Consider the following 27,376-nt stretch of genomic DNA (forward strand, 5'->3'; position numbering starts at 1 on the left):
AGTGACTATTCTGACAGGTAGGGACGACTAATTTGCTCACTTGAGCACGAATTTATCAATTTTTATTAAGTTATCTCTTCAAAGTCAGCAAGACAATTAATTAATCTTTGGTGAAAAGAAAAAACATAAAATATAACAACATAAACAACACATATAGAAACAACACTGGTGTGGTGTTATTTGCAGTATTTTGTTGCTATAACAACACACCAAAACACTCCTCTATAATGGTAATGTGTGTAAATATTAATATGGGCAACCTATTGACTTTGGATGCATATTGATTGCCACTGCAGTCCCAGACAAGATTGACAGAGCCCTATATTGAACCCTAACAGGCAGTAGTAGCTGTTCCTTCATAAAGATCCAAATTTGTGTCTGCTATGTGCATCTGTAAATGTCTGTGCTTGTGATTTTACACACTGGCTATCACTGTCTGTCTCTGTGGATGTCTGTCTCCCTCTCTCTCCCTCTCTCTCCCTCTCTCTCCCTCTCTCAGGAGTTTTCAGAACAAACACCAGTGCTATTTATACATTGACGCCCCATCGGCATGGCAACCACGCTTTGTTTACCCGCATGAGACACTGGTTTGAGGCATATGTCCTTTTTTTTAATAAAAACATAGTTATTTGGAGGCATTTAGTTCTCTTTCATGAGCTTGGCTCGCTTTCTGGTGAGGACAATGTTTCACTTTGACCAAATGCCTCTGGTAAACTGAGAGCTATTATGGTGAAATGGAAAGTCGGTAATAACTAGTATTTCTGTGGAAACAAAATTCCATTTGTTTGTTGGTTTTCTTGTTGTTGGGGTCATAGCCTGACAGAGTTGTTGTTAAAATCTTTAAATAATTTTACGCTACAAATGGTGAGTGCTTTTTCTTTTAAATCACTGGTAAACAGTCACAAAACATGTGACTAAATACACACTGATTCAATACAGTGTGTTAAAGCCCATGAAGTCCTATAGGTCAAATACTTAAATAATCCAGCACTGCCAAAACTTCTGTTTACAACTACTGTGCAAAGCACTTAATCTCAAACTACTCCTGGGGCACGCCACATTGTATCATGTATCATCCAGGTGTGAATCTAACTTTACGATCATGTTGAAGTGTTCCTGAAAAGGAGCATGTGAAGCTTCCCTTCCCTAAATGTGGTGCATAATTTGATGCACCAGTACAGAGAAAAATGCTTGGTGCACCGATCCCGCGCACTCTTCTCATGTACAGTAACCCTGGAGGCTGTTACCATGGCAACAAAGACATGTCCCAAGGTCATGGGGCGGAGCTGAGCACTAAGTTGAACCCTGAAACAAGGCATCGCCTTGGCAACATAAAATCAGGTCAGTTGATCATGTGACAACTAGGCCCCGGGGACAGAAACAGATACTAAAGCACACATCTTCTTGTTTGTACTAAGTTGACATTCTAAAAACATACACACACAGGAGCATGCAGGCACGTGAAACCTGTAAGACAACTGGTACAGACATGTAAATACAACAGTATTTAGAGTCACATACACTCACCCACAACTAGAGAAACACTTCCACAAGCAAAGACACAAACACACACCAGTCCAAGATGAAAACATTGATAATTCAGCACATGATCTGCTTCATACTCCCTGACTTGTGACTGTCATGTTATTTAATTCTATATGAATTCAAATTGCACAATTAGAGTAGCTGTAGCTCAACACATGCTCCACATTACAAACAACAATACAGAACATTATAAAACACTACAATGCTGTTTGCACTAAAAGCTGGACATCAGGAACTATCTGAAGAACAAAGCAGAAGAATAAGTAAACAAGATTACAAATATGACCAGACATCCAATGCCAGCTTTCTTTACATGACAGATTTTCTATTTACACAATGGCTTAAAAACATTTTACTGAAGTAACTTTCTGTACTATTAGCACAGATTAACAGCCTAATTATCATAGTAAACATACAGTACCTGACTCTTAACCGCCAGTCCTGTGAAACTGCATTTACCTACTGTAAAATTTGTGGAAAATGAATGTAACAATATGATCTGTTCATCAATCACTGAATATGCGTAACTTTGAGAGCTGATGTGGAGGGGCTAATAGTGGAGCAACCAGACTAACATGACAGCAACAGCCTACATAGAAATGTGTACAAATGTGTAGAGAGCTAGAAAACACTCAACTCAGAAATGCTGAAACAATTACACACAACACTGACTATCAACACCTATTTTTTATCAAATTCAGAGTTGGAATCAATGCGGGGAAAGAGTGTTCACCTGGATTCACTTATCTGTTTCATGGAAAAGAGTAGCCTGAATATTGTGAACAGTGTACACAGGTTTGTAAATACATAAACACACACACACACACACAAACACAACTGAAAGCTTCTCCTCCTAATCAGCAACCTAGAATTCTGTTCCCTGTCTGTCGCACAACACACTCAATAATACCGCCTCAATGTGTGTGTGTGTGTGGGGGTGGGTGTGGATGTGAACATCTCCATGTACACCTATGAAACTATGCCCTGCCCCCTTTCAGTTTGCTTTTTTATTGGTCCCCTGCTTGCTGTCCCTCTGTCGCACACAGGGCTGGATCATACACACATGCACGCACACACACATTACACGTGCACACTCAGGGACACAGCAAGCATAGCCCTGGAGAATGCTAGTATTAAGCCATAGGTGGGGTGTGCGTGCATGTGTGTGTTTGTGTGTGCGTGTGTGTAATGAGGATCTGTTAGCGAAAACATCCACACCTTCTAGACAGAGAGGAACACAAGAAACTCAACTCTATAGGTTGCCTATTTAGAGCAGGTTGTATTATGTTTTTCATTGTTTTCTTTTACAGTTTTACCAACACATGTCTGTCGCATTTCCTGTCACATCAGCTTGTTCATGTGATTAAATTAATTTAAAACTTTTTCAGGAGGCTAGGAGGGCACTTCATGCTCCCTTGCAGGCTTGTTTGGCTCCACAAGCCTGTCTTTCCTTATGCTGCCTTTGTTCTTTATTTGTATCTTTGTATGTAGATGAAGAACAAATGAATAAACTGTTGAATAAAAGGAATGGACCAAGTGCACCAGAAGGCAACAGGCCTCCGAATGGAATACCACTAAAACTGACTTTTACTTGGCTATTCTGCAAAAGATACACTGCAACAAACAAGCAGGAAAACAGGAAAGTGCAGCGTTGCAAAGTTCTTGGATTGCACTGCAGGCTCTGGGGTCACTGGCTGCACACAACAAGACCAGCAACTAAGGGGCCAACAATTGGCTGGTTAGCTGAGCACAGCCCAGTCTGCACCAGCCTACATCCCTTCATGTATGAGAAGGGGTATAATTAGGACCCAAGTGATCAGAGACCTACAAAAGACATGTGCGAGCTTGAAGCATTTCTTTCAGATAAACAGACAGTTTGTATTAAACACTCATTCATACCTGCATGAATTTAAGACTCTCCATAAAGCACAAAGTAAACTAGTCCGAATAAATTACATTACATAGAAACTATTTACACACATGAGCCGGAAATAGACATTTGCATGTCCAACAATGTGTCGCAGATCAAGATTAAAAGGTGTGAAATAAAATTCTGACTATCAGCATAGGATGAGAAAAAATATTTACTGAACTAAATTACTTTGATATTACAAAATATAACTAAATATTATAACATATAAATTATTTGCACTACACACAATTCCAATAATACTCGATATCGGCATATTTATTTCCATGTGTTCAGGTTTGTTGCAGACTCATGTTCAAACATCCCAACTCATTATTATCTACATTAATTATATGTAACTGCTTTGGCAATACTGTTGAATTATTCTGCACGTAAAGCTCAATGAAATGAAATTGAGAAAAGCAGTGAGAGGGAGAAAAAGAATAAAGAGGAACAACACATACAATGACAGAAACATGAACTACCTCTGGGTTATGCAACTCACTCACTAACCCTCAGCACTATCACTGCAGGTCAAGGTTCAGTACACTTAAAAGCGTCCCAAATGTGCTTCTGTCTACCTGATGATCACGCTTTTCCCTGCTGACACGTCTCCACTACAGTATGCATATATGCACAATGCAACCGCAGAGACAGCACAGATACTGTAGTGGTGCAGCTAAAATAGACGGTGACATTTTCATCTTCATTCTCTGTACATGTACAGAGATAAATGAAGATGAAAACACTCATGCACGTATTTTGACAGCACACACACAGTACTGAGACATCATCGGGAGCCTGCTGTCAAGGAAAAAAGCTCGAGAGGTTTAGTTTGAAAGCACTTGCTGAAGCTCTCACTCCCCTTTATTAGGGCTTCACAGGTGGGGACATTAACTGAGTCTCTCCTTATGTCATTAAACCTCTTATGAAATAATAACAGCTGTTTAATGCCATGGTGTGATCACATTACTTTACACAGGAATGTACAAGGTCAACTTGATGACACACTATCAAGGCTGTATTTGTCACACAGCAAGCTTTTTCTCTTTAGTAAAACTTTAAAAAATAAAGTTCAGTACAGAGAAAAAAGTTACAGTGTAAGTTGAAGTGCATCTCTTCAGTTCAGATCAGTGTTGGTGTTGTAAATCCCCAGAAAGAAAATATTTTCAGCAGCTCCGCCGTTAAATCAGAAGATTTTAATGTAGACAAGGTCTCACATTCTTCTCTCCTTTTCTTCTCTCCGCTTGTATTTTTATCTGTTCTCCTTTCCTCATCTCTCCACTCTTATACTAGCATTCTCCAGGGCAACACATCACAACATAACAACATCACCATGACACGTGACAGATACATGAGCAAGGGGGAATAAAATACAGAGCAGAGCTCACACACAGACACACACACACACATACACTCTCCTCACTGTGTGCTGCAGAGAAGAAAAGTGTGTGAAAGAGATAAAAAATATATATAACGAAAGAAGCCAGAAAAGAAATGTGTAAGCAACAGAAACAGAAATTCCTCGTTTACTCTTCCGTATGTGTGCGTGTATTTACCTGTGAACACACACGAGTGTGGGGAGCTACCATGTGTAAGTGAGACTGACAGAGTGTGCGAACGCGGAACATCAGAGCACAAGCTGCCACCTGAGGGAATTACTCAGCATCCCTCAGTCGAGCTGCGTTAGTGCAGAGGGCCTGGAGACGCAGAAGTCGCAGGGAGCCCGGCTTTGATCGGCCCCCTTAGATCCCAACACAGGGATAAGGGGAATATGCTGGAAGGGGGGCCTGCAGGGAACAAACACACAGAGTCTTCAAAGATGTACACATGCGCACACACAAATTGGGGTATTCAACTTACAGTTTTCCAAACATTCAAAAGACCTATATGCTGCCCACGCACGCATAGTAATAATCTACCGATTCTGATCCTTTAACTCCCTCTCTCACTCAAATACTACACACAAAATCCAGAAAACACTAATATGGAGAGCTCTCAATGTCATCTGTCCTTCACCAAAATACACATACTTTCGAGCACACCATCATAAACATCATGTGCACCAAACTCCCCTCAAAAAGAATGAACCAACCAATAATTAAAAATAAATATTGAAATGTTTAAAATATAAAATGTCTTTATGCGACAGGCATAACCAATAGTAACTGACAGTGTAGCAGACAGTACGAATAATGGCCGGATTACGGATGTTCTACCGCCGTATTAGACAAGGGGATACAAGTTGTTACGGTAAGAGCAGGTTTCATGAGACCTCATTGTACTCCTTGACACAAACGTTTAGTCTCACTTGCCCCCACAATTTCGTTCCTGTCAGAGTGGACTGAATGACGAGTCAACCTGTACTCTTTTACTTGTCTGTCGTGCTTTTAACTGCGGCGAGAGAGCTGTTTCTTCTTGATGGCTTGCTCGCTTATGTAAGGCAAAGTTAATGCTCAACTTTCAGGTGGCACCAACCAGAAAAGTGATACCAATGTCAAAGTCAAAGTGAAATCATATAAATATATTTTTGGATCAGAGATGGGCTAATCTCAAAATTGCCTTTACCAATTAAACTCAAATTAAACTCAAAGACTACAAACAAAAACACAATTAAAAATGCTTCTTTGTTTAAAGGTAAAGCTAATTTCTTAGACAGCACAAAGAGAGTGATATGGAAGATCAGATGAAGCTCTGTTTAGCAGTATACCTGGCCCAAAACCCACAATTCAGAAGAACATGTCATGTACCACAGGACACTGATGCAAAACAACTCTAAAACACACCGTATTTGCATGTTAGCTTGACTGAGTGGTGATTGCTAGAAAGTGGGTCAAACTAAGCTATTGGCTAAAAGATTGACTTTGAAGAGGGAAATGCAAATATCTCATAATAAAGACCTGAAGGAAATACCTTGAATCTTCTTGTTTTTTAATTGCTGGCTTCTCCTTCACTTCAGTTTAAGTTGTTTTGTAAATGGTGGGAGAAGAATGAACCTTAAAAAAAATGAAACATTAGGAATAAGCAAAAGAAAGAAAAAACGGTAACACTTTCTATGAAGGTCATCGCTATAATGACTTATACATATATTTATAACATGATATAATGCATCCATAAGACATAATAACAGTTGTTATAATCACTTACAAACATGCATTAGGCGCTATAGCAAAGTTCATAACGTATGATGACCTTTTGATTTAATGTTTTATAACTAATAGTAATACCAGTTAGTATATCAATGTGCGGCAAGAATCTCCAACCATGTTCCATAACACATTATAACCACCGACTCTGCCTCGTTATGAATACACTTTAGTCACCATTTACAATTAGTGATATAAAATGGAATAATAGCTTATAGTAATGTTTAAAGTTATATAGCATATCTTTGTTTGATTTAAGTAAAGTGTTAAAATATCTATCCCTGTATAATATATTACAGGTGGACATAATACCATGCAACTAATTATAAGACCTTATAACACGTAATTGTTTGCTTTAAGTAAAGTGACACATTTTGCGCAGGAAAACAACTTTTATTTATGTTTCTTCACTTTATGAACAATCTGTATGAATTTTGAACATTTTGCAGCTTAGCACAAAAACACAACATAATTACATCAAGAAAACTCGTTGCCAGGGTGGTGAAAGATCGCTCAAGAGAAGACCTGTTGCCGACCAACATCATGTAAGAAGAGGCTCAGATGTTGTCACAGATGAATGGCGAGCCTGTGGACAGGCCCTAACAGATGCAGTGAACAATTGAAGACAACCACTTCACAAAACGTTTATGCTATAGCACCTAATGCATGTTTGTAAGTGATTATAACAACTGTTATAATGTCTAATGGCCGCAATATATCGTATTATAAATATATGCATAAGTCATTATAGCGATGACTTTCATAGAAAGTGTTACAGAAAAAACTATATAATGCTAAAATTGAGCCTTGATGGTTCAGGCGGCCTGAAGCACACGCCAGAAGAGTGTGTACATGGCAGGGAGTATATAGGGTGTGCTGACATTGTGCTGACACTTGCATACACTAGTTAGGACACTAGTTAGGAAAGCTCTTTGTGGCTATTTTAACACAATTTCATTAGTTTTCATAAAAAAAACTGTTTGAAACTGTGAAAGTTCTGATAAAGACAATGATTTGAGCTTTTGTGAAAATATTTATCATATATCTGTAATGCACCAAATACTTTCATATCCCTCTATGGGCACTACGGTGAGTTGACTTTAAGAAGATAATAGTTATTATGGGGTTCACAGCATGACCTTTGGAAGTCACCAGCATACGTCATGAAACACCACAGTGGTGGCAGGTTCCTGCTGGCAGCACAGGTGCTCACATGCACACACCGAACACACAATAAACACATACACACACGCACACTTGGCCAGAACACTTCAGATACCCCCCTGCCAACCCCACTGATGTAAATAACCACACACATAAAGATGCACACACACACACACACAAACACACACAGAGTGCAGGTACTCACACTGCCCCACCAGCTGTCCCTTGAGATCCTGCTACAAGGTCTGATGACCAAGACAGAGAGGACAAAGGCACAGAGAGACTACAAGAAAGAAGACTGAGCAGACGGCAACACTGACAGGTGTGTGTACTGTAGGTGTGTGTGTGTGTGTGTCAGGTCATGGCTCACTTCCAACATGCTGTCCTGCCCTTAACCCAAATAAAGTATGATTATCTTTGTTTAACCTTGACTGCTAGTGCTGTGTGTATATTTATATGCATATGTGTGTGTGTGTGTGTGTGTGTGTGTGTGTGTGTGTGTGTGTAGCATACCCTTGGTGGCCTTTGACAAAGTATGAACGCAACAGAGGTGCTAATTTGAATCTGCACAATCATCCAAAATCAAGCCCGTGGTGAAAAAAAACATAACAACACTTGCTCCTTCAGAAATCTGAAACTGTATGAGCTTAGAGAGTAATATGACATTTCAGGTCAGCAGTATTTGGTTTTTGTGACTTTAGGTTACGTCATTGTCATGTCACGTCGGCAACATGACACATCATGAAATGTTGTTATCTCTCACTCCTACCACAGAATGACAATCAGTTATATAACCAAGGTCTCAGGGTCAGAGCAGCTAACACAGCATGGCCACACCCTGCCTGGCTGTTAGTATTCCATAGTGAGCTACAATGTCAATACTTGAAATGTTGGAGATGTACAGCACTGCTGTCCTGGCTCTAGCGGCCAGGTTTAAATACGTCTAGTGTGACCTCTCCTCCCCCTTTAGTTACACACAAAAGAACCATGTGAAAATGAAAATACCCCAGGCAGATTGTAGTAAAAGATAACAAATAGTAATAAACTAATTAATAAGGTGGATACAATTTTCCCATGACAAGTGTCTACAAGGAAGCTAATGAACAAATGCTTTGTTTATATGTCATGCAAGGGAAGACAGAGTAAGAGCAAGTTCCCTCCCACAACCTAGCCAAACCACACGTAATATTTGAACATTTTCTAAGTGCATTGTGTATTCGCATCAAACTGTATCTTGAAAAGGCACTACCTGTCCTCTTTCAGTGTTTCTAACGTTGGCGAGGGAACCCATGGCTCAAATGCTTCCAGGGTGTTGTGCCTGCCTTGAGGCGAAAATGGTAACCACTGAGACACGGTATCACTCTCAAATAAAAAGATCTAATTCAAAATATGTTATGCACTTTTGCTAGTGATCTTTAAGGTCTATCACATAATACAACATACTGCTCCAGACAAAGAGGGGAGCCATGCTAACGCATGCTATGAGCTATGTATTATAGATTTACGCATTATAGATACTAGCCACAGAGATGGGCACCATGGGGTTACAAACTGCTAAAAGGTCAAACTGGGATTACATTGTTGAAGGATCCAATAATATGTGCAGTCACTCACACACACACACACACACACACACACACACACACACGCGTGTGCACACACACACATTATTTCATAGTAATTGTACTTAGCTGCTGATGGCCCCAACTAAATACATTGTAGGACTTTTCTTATCCATCCTATCTCAAAGCAGAAGTCTGTAGGGCATAAGAATGTTTCCATACCCTTAAAATTCACAGAATTCATTTAAATATCATATTCTAACTCTTATACTCTTTCACTCTTCACAAAATCTGAGAAAACAAATGTCAGCTTAACAAACAGAGTTCAGTCCAATGAATCACTCAACAAAGCCCGTTGTAACCCAAAAGTTGAAATGAGGATGGCGCAGTGACTGATTCTGCCTTTTTATGTAGAAGAAAAGACATATGCATTGGAAAGTACACACACACACACACACACACACACACACACAGGTACTCTGGTCAGGGAGTTCTAAGTGAAATCTCTTCTGACACATACTGTACAAAAACCCTCTCTCACACTCACAGATTAACATGGATACACACACTTGTGCGCGCACACACAGACACACACAGACACAGAGGAGTGCCCTGAGTGTCTATACATGATTAAAAGACTGAAAGTGGGGCAGGCGCAGTTCTAGCTCTGTGAAATTACTGCAGTTCTTTTCAGCCCACACACACACAAACACACACACACACACACACTCCTATCTGACAAGCTCTATGTCCAGAAAGTGTGCAAGGCTACACACACACACACACACACACACACACACACACACACTCACACGTCCCCAACAGTCATAGCATTGGTTCAATAATTGAGTGATTCCCCAATGAAGCAGCAGGGGAGAGGGGAGCACAAGACCCAACCAAGAGATGATATATTGTTTTAAATATCAGCCACTCCCTTCCATTCATCCACCAGCTGAGTTAATGTTTTCCTGGTGTTTTGCACTTGACAGGATGATTGACATTATTATTTTATGAATACATTCTATAACACTTCCAATATTACGTTCCTCACCACAGACGGAAAAGAAGAAACACTCATGTTGCACAAAATATGTCCATGAAATCTTTGTAAATTGCATGTGCTACATCAGCTTAATTTAAAGTAGTTAGCTGTGAATAGAATCTGGTGTCACTGTACAGTAATGCATATTTCAAAAGTAGCTTACACACAACTTTTCAGCTGAGCGCAAATTAAAGGATCAATTCAAAAGGATAAAAAAAATACCCCCAGGGAATTGAAAGGCCTCATTAAAGTCAAATCAGTGGTCATGATGCTTGGCTTACTGTTGATACACAACTGCAAAATGCTGTTATTGAGATATTGTTTGGAAATAATATTAAAGAATGTTATTTAGAAAACTATGCAGTAGCTCTTGCCTCACATGATATTCTGTGCAAGACCAAATGTTTTAACTTTTTTTTAATCTCCACTGTTAAGGGATCATCTGGACATTTTGTCTGTGGCCTCTGAACTTTTCACAGAAAACAACATCTGTAAACTTTGTAGGTGCCAAAAATAGCTCTCACAGAATTCAGATGACAGTTTGCTTTCACAGTACTCTGAACCGCAAACATATTATCTGGTCAAGCAAATCAAATCTTTTTATTTAGATATCTAACAGAAATGAGGCAACAGTCAACATTTAACATCTGGTATGACTTTGCACATTGTCATTTTATATATTACTGATATATTCAGTGGAGTTTCTACTTCCATACCTGACAGGACAAAGTAAATATGAGTTGCTTTAAAGTGTTGGGTAACACACTTTAAAGGGACCCTCAGAGCTCTCACTTAAAAGATCAGGAGAGACGCAAAAATATTTTAGCCAAGTCCAGCTCACACTGAGTTATCCATAAAGGTGGAGAATCAGGCTGGAAATCCTCCTTGACGCACAGCCCCTTGGTCAGGGAGACATGGATGAAATTACTTCTGTTATGTTCAGTTAAATGGTTTTACGAGAAGAGGTTTCCCCAATACGCTGTTGTACTTAGAATGGACTAAAACTGGCATTTGCTGGATTTTCCCAAATGCTAAATTCCATATGAACCACATGTACCAGTTCAGAAATCAAACCTGTAGTTGTTATGCCATTTAGTATATGCTTTATCTATATCACAGCTTCACATATTTGTCCATTTACCCAAAAATTATGTCTTTAACGTATTTCTGCTATTCAGTTAAAAGCAACTGATACTTCATAGTGGAAATAAAAAAGTGACACTGGTGCAAGTTACACATCTTTAACTGTGTGCACTGCCAAAGGTAAAAAAAAACCTCATACAGTCTGAGCTGTGCCCCATCTGGTCAAAACCCTTCTTTTCAACGTCTCATGGGGCTTACAAACAGAAAACCGTATAAATTAGTACAGGACACAAGCTTACTATTTTTACGAGGCATTATGAAACTGTGCCTCAGTTCTTAAAGATTAGACGTAAACAACAACAATATAAACCCCACAAATCTCTTCTGCAAAGCTGAACCAGAGGGGACTGAACAGTATTAGTATTGGTGGACTTTAATCATGTGTTGCAGAGAAAAAAACCTTTGCAAAAAGTTCAAACAGAAACCTGCAAATCCAGCAGCTTCTTAGCAGCCTTGTGCAAGGTTTCAGAGAATTAGATAATAGGGTGTTTTGGGGAGAGGTGACTTGAGTTTCTTTGTTGTGATTTGGGGATTGAAAGACCACTTTTGCAATATGAATCTTTGAACTTGTGGATGTGTCCAGTTTTTGATTGATTATTCGGCTGAAATTGGGTGCTTCGGTTTCAACATCATCACCAGATAAACAGAAAAAGTAGGCGCACCACCACAAACGATCACTTCCAAGAGAAGATTTTGTGAAATACAGATACAGCCTCTGGGTCATGCTGATAAGGCCTAGACATGTTGCAGGTCAGCAGATAATAAGTAAAACATGCTCATATTTGCGCTAATATGCTTGTTAGCGCCTACATTTTAAAAATAAGGATGCATAGCAAACAATGCAAACTCTCACACCAGGGTATCTGTCATGTTTCTGATATATTTCGCTCTAATTAAAGGCACAGGGTGCAACAGAGGTAGAATTAATTTGATTGTTGATTGATTAGCAATAAGGTCCAGCCAAGATTTGAACTCTTTAAAAAAAATTAATCAAACTAATGATATTATTACATTTACATTTACTCATTTGGCAGACGCTTTTATCCAAAGCGACTTACATTTGAGGAACAACATACAAGCATCAACAGAGCATCAATTACAGATCTACAACTGACAAAACATACTAGTAAGAGCAGCAATAAATACTAGTAAGAGCTCACAGTACATATCACATCATATTATATTCTTAACTTGTGGTTCCCATTCCCTTAGTTAAATTTAAACTTAGCTAAGTTAAATTTACGTTGCAGAAAAGTATACTGCATGCCTTTTGAAAAGCATGCACATGATTTAGTCTATAACCAACTACTGTTGTGTCTCAAAACAGCACATTTACAAACAAGGCGTAGCTTTTTGTTGAAAAGTGGTGGGGACATGTCACCAGCGTCCCCAGTGTAAATGACACCTATGTTTACAATTTTGATCGTTCAAGTAAGACATCAGCAGATACAGGAGAGTTAAGCTCAATCAACTGTTAGGGTCCTTGGTGTGGTATGAAAGATGTCGTTTGCCTGATATCTCAGTACAGTGCGATTCCAAAAAATATATATTCGTCTGAAATTCATACACAGTAAGTCTACATGTGCTACATTAATGATGGCAGTTATGACAGGTGTATTTTGTTAAAGTTTGATGCGCTGAAACAACATTAATTTTGCATGCACTCACTCATAATGACCTCATCCTTGACCCACATTCACACACAGATTCTCTTTTCCCTCCCCACACACCAGTCTGTTTGCTTTAAGTAAGTGTAAATGGTATCCATGAAGCGCCTCCTAAAAGGGTTAAGCTACCTATGCACTCTCACCCACCCCCCCACCCTTTCAGCAATAGTCTTCAGCTAGGTAGCGTGTCCTGTCAGGTTGCAAATGCACTCAGCTATCCATCTCAAGCAGCCATGCTAGAGGTAGTGTGGGGGTAAATTGCTAGCAGAGCTAATGGCACGTTATGTAGCATTAAACTAAGCAGACTGGGCCCTCGCCTCAAAAACCAAAGCACTGGGCTGAAAGAGGATGGAGGAGAAAAACATCTCTTCACTCAAAAAGACCATCTGTTCTTAGGTTTTGAGGCTAATTGGCGGTGAGAGCTTTGATAGGAGGCGTGGAGTTCTGCTAGGTATTTTTAGGTTAGTGGTTAACACTACAGATGTGACAGGCAGGAAGGAGTAGTAGGAGCTCATTCACAATCAGTGTTGATGCATTATGTCTTGGGATAGTGCTATGGGAAATATTGTACTAACACTCTCCAAAACACATTCCTGGTCACACAATGTACTAAATGTGGCTTGGAAACTCAGTTTCATTTTATCTGAGTTGCAGTGCTGTGACATTTATGGGGCATACTATCAGAGGGAAAGAGTGGAGAGCACAGAAGCGAAGTCAACAACTGGCAATAAAAGTTAAGTCCAGCAAATTTTTTCTTAATTGCTTTTATGGTCTTACAGCACTTCACAACACCCATACTATTAACAAAATGGAAGCAACATCTGAAACCTTAGACCTCCAGAGAACAAGCTAACATTTGAATTAAATCCACAATATGAAGAAGAAATCTATACTTTTAAAAGGGATGTACCTATACTACGATGGTTTGAATTAGAGCCTAACCAAAATGAGATTTTTAAGACCTATTTTGATATTTGAGGATTTATCGGTCATAACTATTTTTTTTTCTTCTTTTCAGAAACACATTAAATTAACGATTAAAAGATTATCCTTTCTAGTTATGAGGCCGCACCAAAATAACATGACATAATGCAGTTTAACAATAAACATTTTTTAGTGTTACAAAGAGTACTTAAAAAGTAAAAGTACAGTAGATTATGCCGGCTGATTGCTGTGTTCTGTGGTGGATTTGTGGCATTCCCTTGCCAACAGGGGAGTTGCAGAGTGCACTCTGGAGGACAAACTATGCAACGACAACACTCATAACATGATTGAAGAATCCATCTCTCTTAGTTATAAAAACTGATACAGAATTATCTACAAATAGATCAGCTAATAATTTTGGCACGCTAATTAATAACTTCAGGGTGATTCACATCTACAGCAGCATGGTTACTCTAGTAGACTGTCAACCGTCAATCAAGAGACACAATGCACACAGTACAGTGTTTCCCATTCATTGATTTATTTGTGGAGGCCCGCCACAATATTAACGCTCACCACCACATATAGATTTTCAATATTTTACTATTTAAAATGAGTAAAATCGTAAGTCACTGCAAAGCTATGTGAAGCGCATAGATTCGCTCTGCCCGTCCCTTCACTCACTTGCTCTCTCTCACAAACACATTGACAACGGATCTGTCTGAGATTAGCCCCTCCTCTTTGTGTGCACAGTCTGAATCACAACATGATCATGCGCTGGGAGAAGGATTGTTGCCGGCCGAGAAGATTCCTGAATCAATCCGTAGTTGAATGGTTCGTATCATGAACACCGCTCCACAAATCTGTCCAAAACTAATGCATTCAAGTTAACTCCCATGTAAGGAGCCTAGCTAATGAGGATAACTATGTTAACTTTAGAATACAGGGTTGGGTTGTCGAAGTTAGCACGCTGTACATAGCTGCTAGTTAGTCCCCACACAGTATAATAAAACGTGTTTTTCACATTGCTAGCAGTCTTCCTATAGCAAGCAAGCAAAAAGTTTTTTATATAGCACCTTTCACAGACACCAGGTACCAGGTACCTATTTGTTCTTTGATGATGATTATTTCAGAACCATCTGATACTTTAATCATGGCTTACAGAGATCTGACATGTGAGATATTTAAAAGTTCCTGTACGAGCTATTAAGGTTAAGGAATGTACGAATTATTTTGGTCTGATGGGGATGCCTAGAAATTTCCCATTAGGTCAACTTTCTTCTCCTACCACAGGTATTTTCCCTGGGCAAGCCCCTGCAATGGGTGTGTACACTAGCATAAGCACAGCTGCACCGAGTGTGTGTATGTGTGTGTGTGTGTGTGTTTATGTCCATGCAAATATCTGCTTTATGATTGTCTGTACTGCATTTAATGCAAGTCATGTATGAGTCTGCCACTACGTGTGAGTATGATGCAAAATGTAAAAAAGTGCACGGACACATTTCTTTCTTGTCTGTCTGCTGTACAGTATGTGCGTGAGGGTTTGACATTATGTGTTTGTGAACATGAGTGTGTATAAATGTGGCTTATTCAGGGCAGATGACACCGAGCTGTTTTGCAGCCAAGCTACCTCCCCCACTGTGGCAGTTGATAGTAGATGACAGTGTCAGGAAAGCAGACCTGGCCAGGCCACAGTGAAACCCCACATTAACCTCGTTTATCTGTGTCATAGCTCATCACCTTACCCTGCTACTACACACACTCTCTCTGATGATCACATTGGTAAAAACACATCTGAGCTGCAGTGGACACACAAACAGCAAAATACAGTCAATGATACATGCATACATGCAGGACATCCTTGTAAAAGAGATTAAAAATCTCAATGGATTTCTTTCCTGGTAAAATAAAGGTAAAATAAAATAAAAACAAACACAAATGTTGAAAGCTGTACATAATATACATAGTTCGACCAGTTTTCATATTCCTCAACACAAGTTCTCACTTATCAGCAATCTTATGCAGCCAATGAAATATGTTATATGTTAACTATGACAATGAGTCAAATCTAGCAAATAAGAGTTGCAACTGGACACAAAGTATAAAAGTAGACCTCATATGATTATAAAACACAGATAACTATAGTAATAGGAGGGGCATTACTGCTGGCTTTTCTTTAAAATAAGCCCTGTCATATTTTTTTTACTTTAAAAGTGTAAGAGCAGGAAGATATTGAATTCTCTTGATTTTATCAGCGCAGTATCATACACAACACTCGACAGAAATTAATTTCATTAGGTATACACTGCCATATTTGTCTTGTGCCGTGCTTTTGTCATTACACTCAAAGCTGAAATAATGCCACCATCTTAGAACATGTCTGTGTAATATATAGCTCCAATTAAGTTGCCTCTTCTCAGCCAACAATTTATAGAATCGTGTTACTTTTAATGGATGCTTTGGTGCTCTTCAAGCAGTACTAGCAGACAACTGAGGAAGACTTTGTGAAAGTACAATATTATCAAAAAAATTCTAGTCCAGGCTAGTGAAAGAAAAATAGATAAAAGCTACACTCTCTAAAGAGGTCCTGATACTGTAATTGGTGATGGACTCATAGTGCTCATGGGCAGGTAGGGAACATCCTGGCTCACTAGGTCTTATCTCTGTCTGCAGTGTTTGAGCACACCTCCCTGACTGTCATAGCCAAATATCCCTGTCCCAATGTCATGGGCTTACTACATAGCCAAAGGAAAGGCCAGAAATAATAGCCAGTCAGTCAGGCAGCCAGACGGGTGTTCAGAAAGCTTGTCTGCTAGCTAGCCTGCAGCCAAGCATCCAGCCAAATGTCCTGCCAGATGAGGCAGATCCATGGCCATACATCCAGTAAAAAAGATGAACTGGCTAAGCCACAACTACCAGTCAGCAAGTGAGCCATACAGACAGACCGACAGAGAACACCAGCTTGCACTAGACACACTAGACCAACACACTAGACCTCTGTCGGAGAGGAAATAGTTTCAGGCTTACAGACACTGTTTTAAATATTGCCTGTGGTTTAGTTGCACGGGCTTGTCTCCACCTGTCCTCCAGTGCCCACCCATGCATGCGCCTGACCATATGGCGACCAGAGTTTTCATACAGCGATGCATTGTCAGAAAGAGGGGGGCAGTGACAACTAGCCGCGGACAGACTGGAATTCAGGACTTCGCTGCACATGCCGCATCACGAACCATTAATGAAACGAGAAGTTCAAGGTTGCATTGTACTAACCCTCCTCTGCCATGTGATGTGCCTTGACATCAGCATCCGAAGGAGTAAACAGTATTAATGGAAATCAAGCTTGTGCCAAGAGCAACATTGGTGAAGGGTAGGGTGGGTTTTGGTATTCCAGGGATTGTTTCTATCACTGGCCATTTTCCTGTTATTGAATTCCTCTCTCTAAATGCATATCCTCCTGGCTCAGACTTCAGTCATTGTTGATACCCACATTGCATCTGAGGGTCTGGGGGCTTCACTCCCAACAATTGAGGTAGAACACCAGTAAAAATAGAATAGCACATTAAGAGTAATTTCTTAACTGAAATGTACATTTTTACAGATTTAGTATAACAGGCACATAAAGGGACCACGTGCATACATTTTAATCCAACATAAAGGTGAAGTTTATTTTATTTTAAGGTGCAATTTTGTATTAATTGGCCTTGATCTAATGATAAAAGTACAAAGGCACCACTACAAAAATTAGGGTTCAAACAGCAATGCTTCCATTTTAGCCTCAACATGCCTGTGTTCATATGTGGAAAGCCAGTGAAGGATTATGCTCTTGTCATAGAAATGCAACATGTTTTGTTTACACGTGCATTTTGGCACATTTTGGTACAAATTTTCTGAAAAGATACTGCCATGTCGAAAAAACAGACTTCCCGTGCTACCTTTTACTGAAACTGTGGTAAGAGTATGAATGGCAAAGTAAAATTTACACTTTCTTCGGATCAAGTCCATAGAGGATTTTGGACACTAATGCTAATATGGAACTAAGCAGGAACCTCCGGGTCTGAGAACTGAAGCGAATGCAGATGTCCCTTAAACCTGCATTCTATCGAACGGCCAGCAGGGGGCGACTCCTCTGGTTGCAGAAAGAAGTCTGGTTGCATTAGAAATAATCAACACATTCTCATCTCAATGCGTCGTAACTGACGCTTTCAGACAGCGTGACAAAGCGTAAGGATTTTACGCTAAAGGTACCCTTCAGCGTCCGTATGAAACGCCCCCGTTTGCTACGTTACGGCCGATGTGCACAGCTGTAGGGTTAGCCAGTCGACATTCATAAAGTCAGTGACTTAGGTTTAGGTACTAACATTTCTGATGGTTGTGGTAAGGGTAGGAGTTTCAGGTGGCTGTCAACACCTTTATCACGAACGTAGCTAGCTAACTAGCTACCGCTAGCTAACTAGCACTAACTAGCTTCCGGAAGCGTCTCACACAGACGTCTGTGTGAGACGTCAAATAACTACGCTTTGTCACTCTTTCTCAAATCGTCGGTATATGATGCCCTGATATGAGAATGGTAAAATGACCCAACTTCTTTGCTGATTTATCACCTTACTAAACACCTTCATAATGAGTTTGTGGTCTCACTCGATAGTTTCATGTCTTTTTTAATACAGCATGATGTTCATTTAGTAAATTATGGTCCAATTTAGAGGAAAATAGACAATAAAGCAGAGTATTCTTTAGGGCAGGGCTACCTTGTGATTGACAAGTCTTTACCATGGTGACTTGTCAATCAGGCTAAAGTGACTGGCAAGTTTTGAATCATCATAAAAATTAATTTGTTCTTCTTAAACTTTTATCATAATCTTTACACAGACAATGCCTGTGAATGTGATGCTAATGTCCGGATAATAGAAATCCTTACATTTGTGCTCCAATATATGAACATGACCCCAATTCCTAGCATTCTTCTTTGATCTCTCTTCTTCATCACTATCTATCTGGCTGTGTCCCAGGTTGTCAGCTTATCCCTGTCCCAGGCCTGGAGCTCTAAGGGGAAAAGAAGAGTCTGCAGGAGCTGTCTGACTGCCAGTCAGTGTCAACTCCCCACTGTAATCCTCTATTGCCTCTGATAAGGATAAGGCAGAGAAGACTACGCTAGCAGAAGAGAGGAGATGAGACGGGACAGGAAGAATATGTAAAACCCAGTTGCAAGAAGACACGGAGTCATGGAAGACTGAAGAGAACAACAGAGGCAGAAATGTATCAGACAAGTTAAATGTTAAATTTGATGTGTGGAAATGAGTAGAAATAGTATTTAGAAAAGAGGCTTGGAGAATAACCACTTAAGCAACAAACCCAGATTCCACCCACCACCTAAAAAGGTGCTGTGGCTTTGTCATTAAGTGAGCTACAGTTGAAAGACCTTAGAGGCAGTGCTCTGTTATGAACCATATAATACCATTAAACACAGAAAATAATTTCACATTTCCACATTCCACATTTGGATGTCCTATAAAGAGAGAGCTGTTATAAGTTATGTTTGCGCCTCATTTAACTTGGCCCTCGAAAGGCCAACGCTTAAAACCCTTTCCTCTCACCCAGGCTTTGCTTGGAGTATGATCAAATATGAACCAAGGCAGAGAGATCAAAGGAGGAGAATACTGAACTAACTTTTGCATGATGACTTCCATGCACCATCACATTTGATGTACAGCTCAGGCACAGGAACTATCTTTCTAGAGAGAGTTTTTGAAACAGCTCTGAGGATTTTGACCAATTTCATGAGTTGCTTAGATTCAAATTGGTGCAGGAACTCAAATGTATAGCCTAAATTCTTGTTATTGGCCCATAAGGGCACTCATGTCATCATTTAGACACTATGCACCCGGGAGTTCAGTTCAGTTTCGCTGTTTACAGCAACCTTCCTGCCATATAGACAATTGTATATCATGTCAGCCACATTGGCACCCATTACAGAGCCAAAGCCAACACACGGCTGAACAAAGTCCTGAAGCCAGCTTCCCTTTTTCACATGGTTATTGAGCCATGCAGTGGCTTATCGACCCGACAGTGTAACACAAGTTTGTAGGATGGCTTTAGTCCTCTCTACCTCAGCCTCTCTCTCTCTTATTCAGACACTGGGACTACCTTGGTCATTCAGAAGATTGGTATTGATTAGATTGCCACTTCAAAATAAAAACTGTAAGCACAGAAACAAGATCACAAAGACTGCAAATTTATACACACAATAGATCCACAGGTACTGTAAGGTGGTACACAAAACAGCAACCCTGAATGTTATAATGAATGTTTTGAGTGCATTATACATTTACAAAAATAACTAATGGGACTTCAACAAGTGTATTAGTGAAGCTTAATGATTCACAAGACCATAAAAAGTGGTCTCATTGACCCTTATATTATATTCACTCTTTATAGATGAACTGCAGATTTAAGTGCCTGCTGTGGCATCTCAATTGAATTGTTATTGCTGTCCCATTCAGACAGCAGTCTAAGACACACAAGCAATATAGGCCCACGCGATCACACAGTGGAATGTTCTTTCACACAAAATACAAAAAACTCTCATTGATCCCCTTTTAAAAGCAGTATTCTGTGTGTGTCCTTTCTCTTGTGTGCATGCACGTGTACTCAGTGCGCTCATGAATAGAGGAGGATGAAAGGAAAAGCTGAAAAGGTCTGAGCGCACTGCATGGTTCAACCAGACAGCTCAATCTCTTGATCTGCCCCCACCCTCACCCCCACCCACCACCCCTTATTTTTTCCAGAATCATTTTTCTCACACACTCTGTTTATGTCCCACTTCAATACCATACTATTTAGCTGTGCTTCTTCTCTGTGTAGCTTGTGTAGCTTCTTGTGTAAAAGGAGATGGCCATGGGTTAGCCTTTGACAGCAGTCTGGTGTGAATGCAGCAGATAGGGGTTGACATAATTTTCATTATGCAGCATCAAACATAAAACATTTTGTGTGTGAAAGTGGTATAAAGGATGGGCAAGTTATATGAATGAGAGAAGGGAGCAAGGAAACAGGAGAACAATATCTAATCGATATGCTGAAAATTGTGGCTTGTGTTGAAAACACTTATTCTTTAGACCTTATTTGCGTGTGATTTGTTTGTGTGCGCTGCTTTGTCGCTTTTGTACAGTGTACAGTTACATTTGGACACAGAATTGGAGCAGGTAAATATTTTTCTATGTATGTTTGGATTATTATAACAAGTGTCTATGTTTGTCATGGCTCCTTGCACCACCACCATGTGTATGTGTGTTTGCAGGGCTGTAGTGGTAGTAGTAAACTTTGGCTGCGATAAGAGCTGATGGCTTCTTATTGAAGGGGTGTCGTATTCAACAGATTATTATCTGATGCAGCATGAGTTACATACATTTCCATGTCTAATTTTTCTGGTTACCACTGCCTTATTTGTCTGCCCCAACACCACCTAAAGCTTTTGCAGACTTCAGAAAAAAAAGCAGGGTTTCTTTGTTTGTTTTTATGTGTGCTCACATGATCTGAAGACAGCGCATACCAAAATTCACAAGAACAGAGCAAGAAAGTTTATTCACCCATGTAGATTCCAAACATCTCAGGGGATATGGGTAAAAGTTATTTAAAATGTTCACTACACCTCTGCCTGCCATGTGTAACATGTCAAAGTTTTTCTATAAGCCAACGTTGAGAGTAAGTACTGTTGTAACTAATTTCTCTATAAATGCACACAGACACATCCACAAACACCTGTTTCAACCATTGGTCGATTCATTTGCCCCACCTACCCATCATTCGCTCTGCCTGTATTTGCAGGTTAGAGAATAGAGACATTTCTGTCACTTATTCATTCAACCGTGAAACTTCAGCCCCAATCATTACCTGACTCTGTCCACACTGACACACAGTTTTTTTCAGCACATTCCAGAGACAAAGATAAGACTCTAGCATGATCTAGCAGATGTGTGTATTCATGTGTGTTTGAGTGCGTGGGTCGGTGTGCACATATGGCTCTGACAAATGAGCCAAGCTCAGTTAAATGGCTTGTGATTAGGACACATTGGCTTCTAATTGCCTCTCATTACCATTTGAAAGTGAGTGGCGGTTGGAATCAAAGGCTATGGTGGCAGTGGTAAGTACGTGTGTGTGTGTGTGTGTGTGTGTTTGTGTGTGTGTGTGTGGTACGTGGGTGGAACAGCATGCCTGATTCACAGTGGCATGACCGCACAATAGAGCACTATAGTTTGGTGTTTCCCTATTACAAAGCCTTGGTGTTCATCCATCATAACTAAGGCAAAGCATCGGCTTTAAGAAACCTGAAAATTATTGAACCTGTCTGGGAGTACCCAGATACCTAATCAAAACCCTTTCAGCTCCAATTTGAATTTGCTTGAATTTCAACAAGTGACCAACTACAAGTACTCCCTCTATTGCCCCCCTTAATATACATTTTTGTTTTTATAAAGATAGCAATTATAAAGACAAAGAATATGGATGAAAGAATGGATTAGCACATGCAGGTAGCAGGGATCATCTGAGCTACAGAGAGAGCTGGATGTGAGTAAAAAGAATCGGCAACTCTTCTAGATATTTGGCATGCTAGATATCTGGCTGGCTCGGCAATGTGTCAGAAATGTGTCAGGGAGCCGTTTTGATGCGTTGTTGAGTAGTTCACACATAACGACTGGCGACCGCCGATCGATCACTCATTTATCCCAGAATACAGCCCGATGGTCACCGAGCTTGCCGACCAGCAAATCGGGCTAAACATCGTGTAATGTAAACTAGGCTTTATAGAGTTCATGCTCAGCTATAAATGTCCATTTTACTCCTTGGTTACTACCTATGTCCCTTCTCCAACCTACAGATTCTACAACACAGAGATCCCGATGTGTCAAAGTCTCTGCATATTAAACCGAAACGAAACTGAAACTATTTTAATTGGCTCTGAAATATAACTCAACAAACACCATGGTCTAAATATCTCTACTGATAACAGTTCGTTTTCTGCACAAGTTAAAGGCCTTGGTGTAATTCTTGACAGCACCCTTTCCATGGAGCCTCTGTGAAATTAATTCACCCAAAATCCTACATATCTGTCCAAGGTTATAACAAAACACCTTCTTGTGACCTTCAAAATGTACTAGTTTAGATTGTTAATCATTTCCCTATAAATCTTAAACAAATTTTCTGAGGATATGAACACATCACTCCAATCCACCGCATATTTTCAGGTTCAAATTTCTATTTAGGGGTTGTACCAGAACAGGTTTACTTGGTTTAATTTTTAAAAAACACCATATTTTTTGTCATACTGCACATTGCTGTGTGTGAAGGCTTTGTTTTAGCTATGGAGTGATGCATCTTACCTCTACATGATCTGTGTTGGGAGTTGCACATGCGCAGATCCTAATTAAGGACTACTAGCCAATCAGAAGCAGAGAAGGGCGGGTCAGCTAGAAGCCGGTAAACCGCTTCGGTTCAGCTGTACATGTTGCTGACCAGCTTGGCGACATAGACTGGAGCAAGAGTTTCAGAGTGGTGGGTTATTAATCTGTAACAAGTGTATCTTTCATCCATAAAGTTTTAACTGAGCTCTGTCTCTACATCACGGTAACAACTTTATGTCCATTGACTGCCTGTAGGGTAGCTAGTGTTTGGAAGGGAGAGGAGGTGTGTGCTGTAGCTCAGTGTTTTTCCTCCGGTGTTTTTGAGGGAGTGTTGGACTAGCTGCTAGGCGAGTGTTATATGAGGCGCATTTAGCTTTCATGCCTGTGACGTCACCGGCATGAAAGGGAAATGGATGGACTACAAACGAGCTGTTTTCAAGCAGTTCAGAGCAGTGTTTTCTGTGGAAGATGGGACTTTGGGCTTTTTCACTTCACTCAATAAAGGAGAGGGAAAAAGCCAAAAAGCATAATACCACCTCTTTAAAATTATTCCATGGACTTGCCCCACTCCCCATTCTTGTTGGTGTCATTGATGTTACGCTGTCATGACACTGTGGTATGTAATACTACACTACAAATTTTACACTATGGCTACCTTAGACCATGTAGCTATTGAAGAAGAAAGACAGAAGCAGCTATTGCTATATACATACATCAAACATGAAATATCACCTAATCTGTGAATATATAGGCCAGGTCATTAAAAGTAAAAAGAAAGTATTCACAAAAATATTAGAATTTCTGCTCAGCTCATCCAAAACATACTATACTAGACCTATTCAACTATTCAAGAGGTTATACTGTATAAAATATCAATGTGGGGATTTCAGCATTAAGAATTTATGATCACATAAGATCACAGATTTGTTTTAGTACTTCAACTCAGATCACTTTAACAAAAAAAAGTGGGTAGTGCAGATTAAATCTTACTTCTCCTAAATATATCTATGCTAGGTCATAGACAACCAACTTTTATCAATCATGTTAATAGTGAAATAAACACACAGAAGAAGTGCACAAGACCTATGGCAAACAACAAATGCAGCTAAATTACACTGCCTTCTCCCAGCGCTTTTCCCAAAGAAATTGAAAAAAAAAAGATGAACATGTTTTAGCCATGTCAACTGTCTAATCAAGTGTAAAGAAAAAATTGTGTTAATAGGATAAAGCCAAAGCCTAACTATAAAACAAATGTTGAAGCTGATCAGGGATTTAATTGAACAGCAAATATTATATAAAAAGTGATCTGCTTCCTAATGCACAATGTTGCGAACGAGTGAATCAGAAAGCAGCAGGAATTTGCAGTTTTATGTAATATCTAAACTGACGCCATCTGTCAGCAATCAGTGAGAAGAGCCAATTGTATCAATTATTATATATTATATAAATACTGTCTTGGCAGACACACATTTTCATAAAGAACTGGATAGAGGTTGGGTTAAATAATGTGTTTGCTATATTGTGTAAAACCTAATTAAATAACTCCAGCAGCTTAATTCAATACATATTGATTTGTATTGTCATTAGTTCTCAAGTAACTGTATTTGTACTGTAAAGCAATATTTTTGCAAATTTACATGAGTTGGGGAGTAGTATAAGCAGTACCTGAGATTTGAAAGATGCTGCACGAGAAATCTGTTCTTCATTTTTTATTAGGTATATGGATGATTCAAGTAGCCTAGAAACTTTTTGTGTGGCAGTCTGATAAAGGGTGAGGACCTGATACAAAAATGATAAGTTTTGGTTGAAATTTCCCTTTAAAATGTAAACTTACTCAGTTAAACATTCCCATAAGAATTGTTTATTACACAGTGAGTTTATAATCTTAATGTATTGGGTAGGCCACTGTATTGATGAATCATACTTAATATTTTCCAAGCCTTGGTTCAAAAGTGTGGGTGTATGCTGGCATAAGTGTGCACATAACTTTTAATGAGATATGTGAAAAGTAGCAGTCCTCTTTAAGGTAAATCGTTATTTCTTTGCTTATGGGAGGGCAATTCAATAGGCTGATTCAAACATGAAAAGATGCATTATCAACAGGTAGGTCTAATGCCGATTTTTTGTTGTTGTTATTGTTGTTCAAAATTGCAAATAATAACAAGTATAAAATTAAATTCATAATATCAGTGAAACCATAGGCTACCACTTGGGACGCATAGCCTACACTGTGTGCAACTCCGAGGTGTAAACAGAGTAAAAATAGCCTGCGATCACAGACTTCCCTACAGTCCCGTTATATAATGGGCCAGCTAGGATGAATGACATCACGGGTAGTCCAGCAATCACAAACCGTATGTCCTTTACAACCAGCGGGCAATGTAAAACACTGTGTAGTAACATATTACATATGCAACAACAAATATCTTTAATAATCACAGAATAAACACAAATACATGTCACAACGTTTTTACAAACGCTGGACAAATTATGTGGACTGTGGTTAGTTGTTCTTCGTCTCTTTACGTGAAGAAAGCACTTCCGCGATGGTGAAACGTAGATAAAAAATTAATGTTTGCCTTTGACAGTCCTTGTCAGTAAGAAAAGAGTTCAAAAGAACACGTATACGACTTGAAGCAACGTCATTTAGCAGTGTATGTCAATGTTACGCGCTTAGAACTAGTCTGCAAAGAGCAAATGTTTGAGCCGAGGTCGAGTGGCGCAGTTATTGGAAGTGCAGCGCCTGCCCTACACCAGCTCGACCGGCGGACGCGCTCCTCGCTCGGTAAGAATCCAGCCAAACCTCCGCGCTCTTTCGCCCGACTTAAACACTACTTTGCATTTTTGTTACGAAATGACAAGTATATGCACCCGTCCTTTGCACGCCCCTATACCGTTTGGTCACTTAAAAATAGGTCAGAGAGCGAAGTAAACATTTTCCAAGGCTTTGAAGTAAACCAGAGCGTCAGCGCCACCCTACCCAGTTCTTCCAGCCATTTTCTCTTCACATCTCCAGAAGAGAAAAGTGGCATGGTGAAAGCACTGACAGGTTGGTGAAACGAGTACTGAATGAACAGTTTTGGGTGACTTACTGTAGGGTGTAACCGGTTGCTGAGTTTGTGTCTCTCCTTGTTGCCAGGGCTCCCCAGCTCTGCTCCGGCGCTGACGGTGGAAAGCGTCTCCCCTCCTAATGATGTTTGCAGCGCAAAGCTTATAGCTCTCTGTCCCCACCTTCAGAGAGAGAAAGAGAGAGGAGGGGGGAGAGAAGTTCAAAAATGGAGCAGTTTGTAAGCCACTCGTGCTAAAATATGAGAGGGCTCGGAGCACAGCAAACAGCGACAGAATAAGGCTCTAAGTTCACTGACAGTACTAGGGCGTGAGAATACAGGTACATTGGCTATGCCATTGGTGTGTCTGGATATATTAGCATAGCAAATTCCAGAGGGGTGTGTGTGCGTGTGTGAGTGTGTGTGAGTGTGTGTGTGAGAGAGAGACGTTTAAATAAATATTTAATAAAATAAAAGTCAGAGGAACCTATGCCCCAATCAGGAGTTATTGCTTGTTTTGCGTTTTAATAATTAATTTTATTTTAAATATCCAATATAACATAGGGCTTTCCTTATGACCTGCCCCAAAAAAGTAAGCAGCACTAGTAGCAGCAACTTTCCTCCAATGTTAATAAACATTTCAACTGTAATCCCCAAGGGTCATTTTGAGGTACTGAGTATCAGAATCAGTATCAGAATCAGGTTTATTGCCAGGTACGTATTTACATAGGAGGAATTTGCCTTGGTATAAATTGGTGCTTACAGTACACATGAACATAAGCCATTTTGTGCTCCCTTTTCCACTACATTTCAGAGGTCAAGATTTTATTTT

At 39.8% G+C, this 27,376-nt stretch overlaps 1 protein-coding gene and 1 long non-coding RNA gene across 6 annotated transcripts in view; one reads left to right on the forward strand and one right to left on the reverse strand.

Moving 5' to 3' along the window:
* The window catches only part of atxn1a (ataxin 1a), a 98,092-nt gene extending 71,271 nt beyond the window's left edge, over positions 1-26,821 (reverse strand). Inside the window, exons 1-3 of one of the 5 annotated variants that reach the window (XM_046057816.1) lie at positions 26,590-26,821; positions 6,368-6,450; positions 5,104-5,244 (exon numbers count right to left, since the gene is read on the reverse strand). The gene's annotated coding sequence lies outside the window, so the exon portion shown is untranslated. Of the gene's footprint in view, positions 1-5,013; positions 5,245-6,367; positions 6,451-26,589 lie in introns of all 5 variants that reach the window. The other 4 variants (XM_046057813.1, XM_046057814.1, XM_046057817.1 and 1 more) reach the window with 4 other exon arrangements.
* LOC123976025 lies at positions 25,797-27,042 on the forward strand. The gene is made up of 3 exons (XR_006826221.1): positions 25,797-26,282; positions 26,413-26,546; positions 26,637-27,042. It is a non-coding gene; the product is annotated as an uncharacterized LOC123976025 (long non-coding RNA).
* Positions 27,043-27,376: the final 334 nt, after the last annotated feature.

The sequence above is a fragment of the Micropterus dolomieu genome, linkage group LG09, assembly GCF_021292245.1.
Source record: "Micropterus dolomieu isolate WLL.071019.BEF.003 ecotype Adirondacks linkage group LG09, ASM2129224v1, whole genome shotgun sequence".
In the NCBI taxonomy this organism is placed as follows: Eukaryota; Metazoa; Chordata; class Actinopteri; order Centrarchiformes; family Centrarchidae; genus Micropterus; species Micropterus dolomieu.